This window comes from Diabrotica virgifera, chromosome 9, assembly GCF_917563875.1.
Source record: "Diabrotica virgifera virgifera chromosome 9, PGI_DIABVI_V3a".
Lineage (NCBI taxonomy): Eukaryota > Metazoa > Arthropoda > Insecta > Coleoptera > Chrysomelidae > Diabrotica > Diabrotica virgifera.
Window position 1 is genome coordinate 43034443 of NC_065451.1, and position 8777 is coordinate 43043219.

Consider the following 8777-nt stretch of genomic DNA (forward strand, 5'->3'; position numbering starts at 1 on the left):
GTACTAATGCTTAGGATTTTTTTTCTTCTTCTTCTTTTTGTGGAATTTATGGCTTTGGGGAGAGCCAATAAGCTTTAACCCGCGAATAGTCGCGCCGTTAGATAGAATCTCACATTTCATCCTTTTTCGTAATACAGTAAACCCTGTCAGTAACGGCCACTAAAAATGAAAGAACTATTGGTGGATATAGCAAGGTGGTCGCTATTGCCATTTTTGTAGTCTACATATAATTGGTTTGGGAAATTTTTAAACTGGCCGTTAGGACAGGTGGCCGGTGTTGGCAGGTGGCCGTTAACACAGGTTTTACTGTATAGTAAAATTTGTCAGTAACGGCCACTAAAAATGAAAGAACTATTGGCCGATATAGAAAGGTGGACGGTATTGCCAGTTTTTGTATTCTACTTATAATTGGTTTGGGAAATTTTTAAACTGGCCGTTAGGACAGGTGGCCGATGTTGGCAGGTGGCCGTTAACACAGGTTTTTTTAATAATATTGTTAGAAATATATATTTTCAATATAAAAATTAGATAAAAATAGTACAAAATAAAAATTTGTCTTAAATCCGTATTTTGAGATAGAATCTCACACGCGACTATCGACGTTACAGAAGTGAGCGCGACTACTCCCGGGTTAATAGTTAAATTTTGAAACGACACTAGGTCGATATTAACGTTAACAGATTAACTTATAGGGCAACATGGATATCCCTGCTCGAATTGAAGGGAGGGTAGGGATGGCGGTTTTTGACAAAACACCGGTTTTCGGTTATACCGGTTTTTTTGCTTGCAGTTTAACCTGGCGGTTATAACCGGCCAAAAAAACAGGTTTTTGGAAAAACCGGTTTTCGGTTTTTTTAATCCAATAGGTTACAAAGTTACATTTACAATGCACTTTAATTTGCGATACTTTATTCGACTCGATATCAATATGATCAAAATTAGTACTATCGAAAGGACATCAATATCAATATAAATAAAATACAAATTTTAATAAAACCATTTTATTCTATTAATTAACATATTTATCTATTACTTTATTATTATTATATATTTATTTATAAATATAAAATATAAAATTTGATTTGTGTGAATCCCAAAGACTTGTGAATTTCAGTAGTCAGATGTAGAGAACAGTAAACCAAAATTATTATTTTACCACTGCTCAACAGACAGCGCTGTAATAATTCAGGTTCTATCGTCATTGAATATATTATTATGAGAGTAGAATATAATATGCAATTATTGTATTCAATTAATGATGCAAATTTAATTTAACATTTAACAATATAATCCTCTAAAATACCCAGAAATTTTCCTCTCCTTCTAAACCCAAAAAAATCCCCAACCATTTCAACTTATAAAAAATTTCCCAGACTCTTTGAAATGGGATTTAAAAAAATAATATCAACATAAATATTTTACTAAAAATAAATTGGATAATGCAATTTATCTTTTATTTTTACTACCATCAAAAAAAATTTATCAGGTATTACTTTTAACACGTTTGTATATTTGTAGAATAGGTATTGTCCTGAAGCTATTTCCTTGTGGCATTTTTTTATAATTAACTATTTTCTATGGGAAATAAGCCACAATTTTACTGAAAAAAATGAATTTATTAACGTTTCGAAGCCCATATTTTACTTAAAAGTATTTTGTATTTTGACAAAGAAACCCGATATGGGCTTCGAAACGTTAATAAATTCATTTTTTTAGTAAAATTGTGGCTTATTTCCCATAGAAAATAGTTAATTATAGAATAGGTATATTTTAACTCATTTAATACTTCCTGTATGGGTGTATCGTTTTGAAAACGTAGGGAAATTCTTGGAGATTCGTATTCGTAATCAGTAATTTGATATTCATAGTCAGAGCATTTTTTTGGTAATGAGAAAAAGTTATTCACCCACTTTCAGTGTCAAGAGTTAAGTGTGAAAAATAGATGATGTTTGCGTCTAATTCAACCAGATCACTTCTTATGTAAATATTATGATTACAAATACCTTTTCAAGGAAATATTATAATAAAGCTTATAAATTGCTTCTGGCTGATGTCAGATTGCACTTTCAGTTTGCTTCTGTATTTATAAAATAAAATAAAATTTGAATTATGGTTTTGTTTGGAGTAATTACTTGAGAATAATAATTATGATTGGGATCCAAAATAATACCTGACCTAATCCTAATCACCGTGCAAACCTAATAACCGGTTTTTTACTTTAAAAAGAAAAAACCGGTTATAACCGGGACAAAAAACAACCGGTAAAACCGGTTATTGCGAAGTAAAAAAACCGGTTTTAGGTTTAAAACGATAGGTTTTTCCCATCCCTATTGAAGGGTACTTGGAAATGAAGGGTACTTATGAAGGGTACAGACCGACTCAGTTGCTCGACCTCTTGAATTCCTTGGTTACTCAGTGTTTTCGTTTCATCCACTCAACTGCTTCGAAATCTTCACCTCGGTGTTTTTTTTTTCTTTAGATTATTCGTATCTTTAAAGCTCTAACTGTTGATGGTGTTCCTTTAGTAGACTAGTCGTATCGTTAAAGCTCTAACTGTTGGTAGAATAATTACTTTAAAGACCCGCATCGATCGCATCTCGATCTTGGAGAGATGAATGGTAAGCAGCGACTTTTCATTATAATATTTTCCTAAAGACAAGCGTCCACAGACCCGCATCGGATTAATTTTTCATACATAGTCCACTGTATCGGCACTATCGGCAGCGATCGGAATGTCGATGTCACTACCTGCTAGGGTAGAAAAACTACTAATGGCGCGTTTTCACGGGTCGATCTGGGTTGACTTGGATCGTTCGACCATAATTCGATCTGTGCCGAAAGCAAAAAGGTTTACACACCCGTGTTAAACTGCCCCCCCCCTTGCAAAAATTAAAAAACAAATAGCCCTGATTTATGAGCTATTTATGAGCTCTCATATTCCGCAAAAATTTTGAGCTCGTTCCACTGAGCAGGAATTTAATATTATAGTGGGGGCCCCCCACTACTTAAAAATAGGAATACTGAATCGATTTTTGCGGCAGAATTACGAGCTATTTATGAGCTCTTGAAATGACATAGTTTTGATTTTTGAGCTCATCCCCTTCACCCCCAAACAACCCTTTAATTGATTTAACTTAAGAGAAAAATGCTCAGAAAACTTGAAATATATCGTATGCGGATATAATTCCTATAGCTTATATATTCTAAGAATAAACTAGAAATCACGTGTAATACGATTATTGAGCTACAACCCTTTCGCAAGAAAACTACCCCATCTTCCCGGCTTAAGAGAGATTTGTAGTTAAAATGCATTAAATTAATTATTTGGCGACTACATATCATTTAATATTTTATGAGCTCCCAAATTACGCGTATTTAGATCAGTAAATTGCAATTTGTTTTGTATAGTGCAGTCACTGAAGGTAAAAATCAACGATTACCTTCAATTTCGGTGAACCTTCATCGATTTTCACGAAAATTGGTCAGTGGTTAGAGGATACCTCAAGAAAAATAGGTCACATGGTGCCACCTTACGCGTTTACCCTGAGGGTGGATACCACCCCTTCTCGGGGGTGAACATTATTTTATAAAAATAACTGCATAAATCAATAAAAGGACAAATTATAAGCAACATTTGTTATATTAAAGTTATTAAAATAAGTCAATACTTCTTAAGTTATTAAAGATCAAAGATTTTGATTATTCGTGAAAAAAATGCATGTTTTGAAGCGGTTTTCGTAAATCACTGAAAAACTTTAAGTTTTTACAAAACAGATAATAGTAGTTTAATTCGTATAGCTTATATTCTAAGAATAAACTCTTAAATTACGCTCATATCGACTATTCAGCTACAACCCCTTCGCAAGAAAACCATCCCATATTCTTGGCTTAAGAGATGTTGTACGTAAAGTAAAGTAAAGTATTGTTGGAGTTATTATTTTAAATATGATTTAAAAAATCAAAATTTTTCAAATTTTTTAAATTATTTGCTTTTGATAATAACTCCAACAATACTCGATACACGTAAAAAATGATAGATAACGAAATTTAAGTTTTTTTATTAGCAAAGATTTTACTTGTCTTTTGGTTTCTGTATGAATCAAAATAACGAAGATAGAAACGTTTAAGCCTAAATTTTACTACGAGAACAATGTAACAGGAGCCTTTTTCTATTATCTTAAAAAATAAAGTATTTAAAAGATTAAATCGTCGGTATACTGCAAAAACCAGGTAAATGCCGAAATACCGAAACCGAGAAAAAACGTTTTTAAAGTTTAGTGTTTTATTTTGAATTAAAAGGACAATCTGTGTTTGATATTCTTTATTCTAGTGAAAGATGCATATATCAGAAATGATATTATATCATTAGTTTGGAAAAGTTTAGACTCCTAGCTGAATTAACCTAAATTTAAGATGGAGATGCCGTCACTTACCTGGTTTTACCTGTAAATCTAAATTAATCAGTTACCCTTAAAATAACACATTTATAACAAATATAATAAACCAAATATAATATTTTGTAGTTTTGTGATAGGAATATGAGGCTTTAACTAGTTAATAGCAATGTTTTTAAGTGATTAGTCGATAATTATAAGATTTAATTGGTTTTTCATGAACATTTTATTCAGAGCTGTTTGTAGTTATATGGATATTATTTACATAAATGATAGGCAGTTTTATAGAAAAAACAAATTTATTTTGAACGTGTTGTAGATACAAGAAAATAATATTACTATGCGTATTACTCGTCAGATTATTTACTGAAAGCAGGATCTGACAAGATGCCATTGGCATCGTAAAACACTATACCGCTTGTTATATTCCTCCGGTATCACTCTCTTATCAGATAGTTGTAACAAATCTCTGTTTTTTGCTATGCTAGTTGGGAAAGTCTATCATAAAGTTGCTTAAGTTTTTATCGACCAATATAAGCATGCTTATGTTAGTTGATAACTCAGCTTGCTTTTTTCTTGTTGACTGCCCTGCAGTATCAATAAAGAAATGAAGCTTGGTTACGCAGCATAATTGAAATGGATCCTGTTTGTCTCTTCTTTCACGAATCTCATCTTTTTATTTTTAACCACTTTATTTTTTCGCCGTTTTGGTCTTTTGTTCGGTTTTCAATTAGAGTGTGTGACATTATTTTTTAAATCATAAAAGCTGTATTACCTATTTAAAATCTTTACAGTTGTATAGTTCTATACATACTTTTTTATCACTGACAATGACATTTTTAGTTTCCTTGCAGACAAGTAATCTTGTGACGTTCCATCACTTATTTAATTAATTATTAATGGGAACACCTTATTTAATTATTGTCAAAAGTATTTTCTTAGAATATTAAAAACCAGTTCGTACAAAATTCCCTTGGTGACGTCATACTGGGTGTATGGTGGTCACATTGATATTTCTTGAGGTTGGTACTGAACACCGGCCGCTAGCTGTCACGAAGCCGGAACGGGGAAGAGGGAAGCATTGGTCTTGGGAGTGTCAATAAGAATGGCGGCGTGAGTTTTCTAATTATATAATTAAAATAAGTTATTTCCAGTTGCATAGTTCCATTATTGTTGTTGCAAGTTATAGAAAGTTGAGTGAATTAAAGTGACGGAATAATGAAACTGTAAGAAAAAGGATCTCACACCGGTATGTTTTTTATAATAGTTTTTCAATATGGTGTCATAATTGTGGCAATTATAATATTATTCTCATTATGGATTGAATTTAAATTAAATCATCGATTGGCTTTTATGTAGAATGTTGCAGTGTCTATCATGTATCCAGAAAAGATCTTTAATAACATTCTTAATATGGGGTTATGTTCATAAAAAAATTTCCAGTTATGAAAACCTATTGCCAATTATATCATTACTTCTTGAAACCTACTAAATTTTACTTCATAGACTTCATAATTCTTTTCCCATATTTAATATGTTCATATATTTTCACAGTACCTATTTCTTTATACCATACATGTACAACTTCTTTTGAAAAAAACCTATTATTGTAAGTTTTCTTGTCTATTCGAATCAAGGCCATAGTTGTTAAAAGTCTGATCACAACCTATGGTTAAAATGTCAAGGTAGATAGGTTTTTTTGGGTCAGTGAAAGGTCGGTTTTTTGTAGTTCTTTTCTAAAAACCTTTCCTCATTAACTTCTCTCTTTTACTTCTTTTTCTGACATGTTTTATTAGGAATAAACTGGGAATATTTTGTTTTTAGCCATTCGGGAGAAATCTATCATTACCGCTGGTAAACCCTCTCTAACACCGAGAGCAGACACTTCCAAGATTCAGTCAACCAGGGAACAAGTCTAAGGATACAGTCCCATTTGTTTTGTTTTGGTTCATCATCCTGCATCCTCCGAGGGACAGGTTCATTAGCTATTGGGCAGTTGCACCACTTCGGTGTTAACTTCGTACCACGGATTTGGTACCACACACCAAGGATCAGTGTTGGAACGCGTGAAAAGGGGTTTGTTTTGGGGGACAATTATTCATACTAGTTAAAGACTTATACTGTTTTTTTTTTGTAATATTCAGGACATTTAAGTTAGATACACATAAGTTCATAATTTAATTACACATAAATATTTTTTTCTTTCTCTACAAATTTAAGTACATTTTAGTTATAATAACCATGCCTAACAGTTAGTACTGTTCCCCCAAATTTATATAATTCTTGGTAGAAGTTTCGAGCTCGAAGATTCTCCCCATACATGTTCTTTCCCCTTGGTTCGTATTAATTTTAGACTTGTTTTCTCAGTTAATTTAAAAATAATATTAGTTCAATTCACCTAAATTTAAAATCATTCAACTTATTTCATAATTTTTCAATTTGTATTAGATTTTTGTAAATATTATTTAACGTTAACTATTAATTTTTTTTATATTATATTTGAATAAATCCCTAGTACCCATCCCCTCAGGAAGGTACTAGTTTTACTTGCGATTATTATTTAGAACCACTAGTCAGAAAAGGATCTTTTGTATCCAGTACTAAGTTGGTTCATTTAGGGACTTGTTACCCGTCAACACATTGAGAGTTGTAAAATATATATTGTTTACATTAGGTATTTTCCTTATTCTATTATCAGGTAGTATTCAATTAGGGTGTACGTATTAAAATCGTACAAGTGTTATTTGGTGAAGGGTTCATACTAATCTAGGTGTAAGTTGTACTTTCTGTATTAGAGGTACCCTTATTCAGATTTTCTAACCTTATTAAGATTATTCTTAGATCACATTTGTGTGATAATTTTTTTAATTGACTTTCACTAGTATCATTTTTTTGTCATGTTAGAGTCACAGACTAGTTACTTGTCTTAACTCGGAGATTGTGAACATCTAGTAGTTAAATTTAATAAATATATATTTATTGTGCATATTTTTTTTCTCATATTACTCCTCTATATTTGTACCTTTAATATACTTTTATTACAAATTTAATATACTCTATAGCAGCGTAGAATACCTGGAAGAGGGTTAACCCAGTTATCCTTCTTCTGGCGCCCAAAGTTTATTCTATTTTCATTATATTATTATATTTACTCTATCTATTTTGTGAACATTGTCTTAATATCTTCTTTTCTAGCCATCATTGTCATTTCCTTTAATTTATTGTCCAGCCAGAAATAGCCGTGCAAATTGGCCGAATCCTTCCTTGAGTGTAAAGTGGCCATTCTCTTGCATATTGAGCTAGCTATTCAAGTTACATCTATCTATTCATGATTTTCATCTTCAGTCCTATATCAATTCTATACTCTTCGTCTTGGCATCTTTCCATACAAGTACTACTGCAAAGTAGTATTTTAGACTTCAGCTTCTTCAACACCGAAGCCACATTGTTGTTCCTTTGGCTACATTAAGTAGATCTTCTTATTACTACTTCTGTTGGAGTTTATCACTCTCTGTGCATTCACTCCAACAGAAAATCTCCTTCTATCTGGTTACAATCTGGCATACCATAGAGAGACCTGATTTCTAGCGGTTTAGATGCTGCTATGTGTAGAGTCGACTTTCATACAAGAATGTCCCGACTCTAAAAATTTATCTTACGATACTGTCCTCCGCAGGTGTAAGAAAATCCACTTTTTACACTTGCTTACATATTCTAGGACACATTTTGATAAGTAGTTGAGTATAATTTCAGAACTTCCTCGTCTACCGTTAATTTCTGACCAGGCAAAACGGTAAGCTACATTTGGTAATGCGGCTTCATTTACACACAAATTGTAGACCCATAATTTTCGGGAAGAATATATGAATTGGCCAGTTAATCTGAAATCTGTAGTATAGCCTGTAGATTGAAAGTGATTGAAACAAAATTCCTTTGTTCATTAGAGCTTTTCTGATCATTTCGTTTTTCGAGATTCCATACTACTTTTTTTCTGACGTTGTCTGTAACTGTTTTCTAAATCCGGTTTCTTAGTTGGATTAGCCATATCATAATATGATAGGGCTAATAAATATTAGTTATTACAAACTAAATCTTATTTAGGAAAAAAAGCTTAAATTATAGTCGTTAGAAAATATTCTACGGTATGTAATTTCATTAATACCTTCTGGTTTCTTCAGCTGACAATCATTTATGTAAAGTTGATACATTTTCCTTGTAGTCAAATTTTTGCCCAAATATCTACGCTTCGAACTTTGGCGAATATAATGTGGGGCCATGGTTGGAAAAGACTCAATATTGCTTGTTTTATTTGGCAGTATATGCTTGTCTCTTTTGCCCGTATCTGCATAGCAACATAGAATATCAACTTTTCTTACAACATCT

At 32.0% G+C, this 8777-nt stretch overlaps 1 long non-coding RNA gene across 1 annotated transcript; it reads left to right on the forward strand.

Annotated features, from left to right (window-relative positions):
• The first annotated feature begins 5265 nt into the window (after positions 1–5265).
• Positions 5266–7378, forward strand: LOC126892149 (uncharacterized). Its single transcript, XR_007700695.1, has 2 exons — positions 5266–5643; positions 6219–7378. It is a non-coding gene; the product is annotated as an uncharacterized LOC126892149 (long non-coding RNA).
• Positions 7379–8777: the final 1399 nt, after the last annotated feature.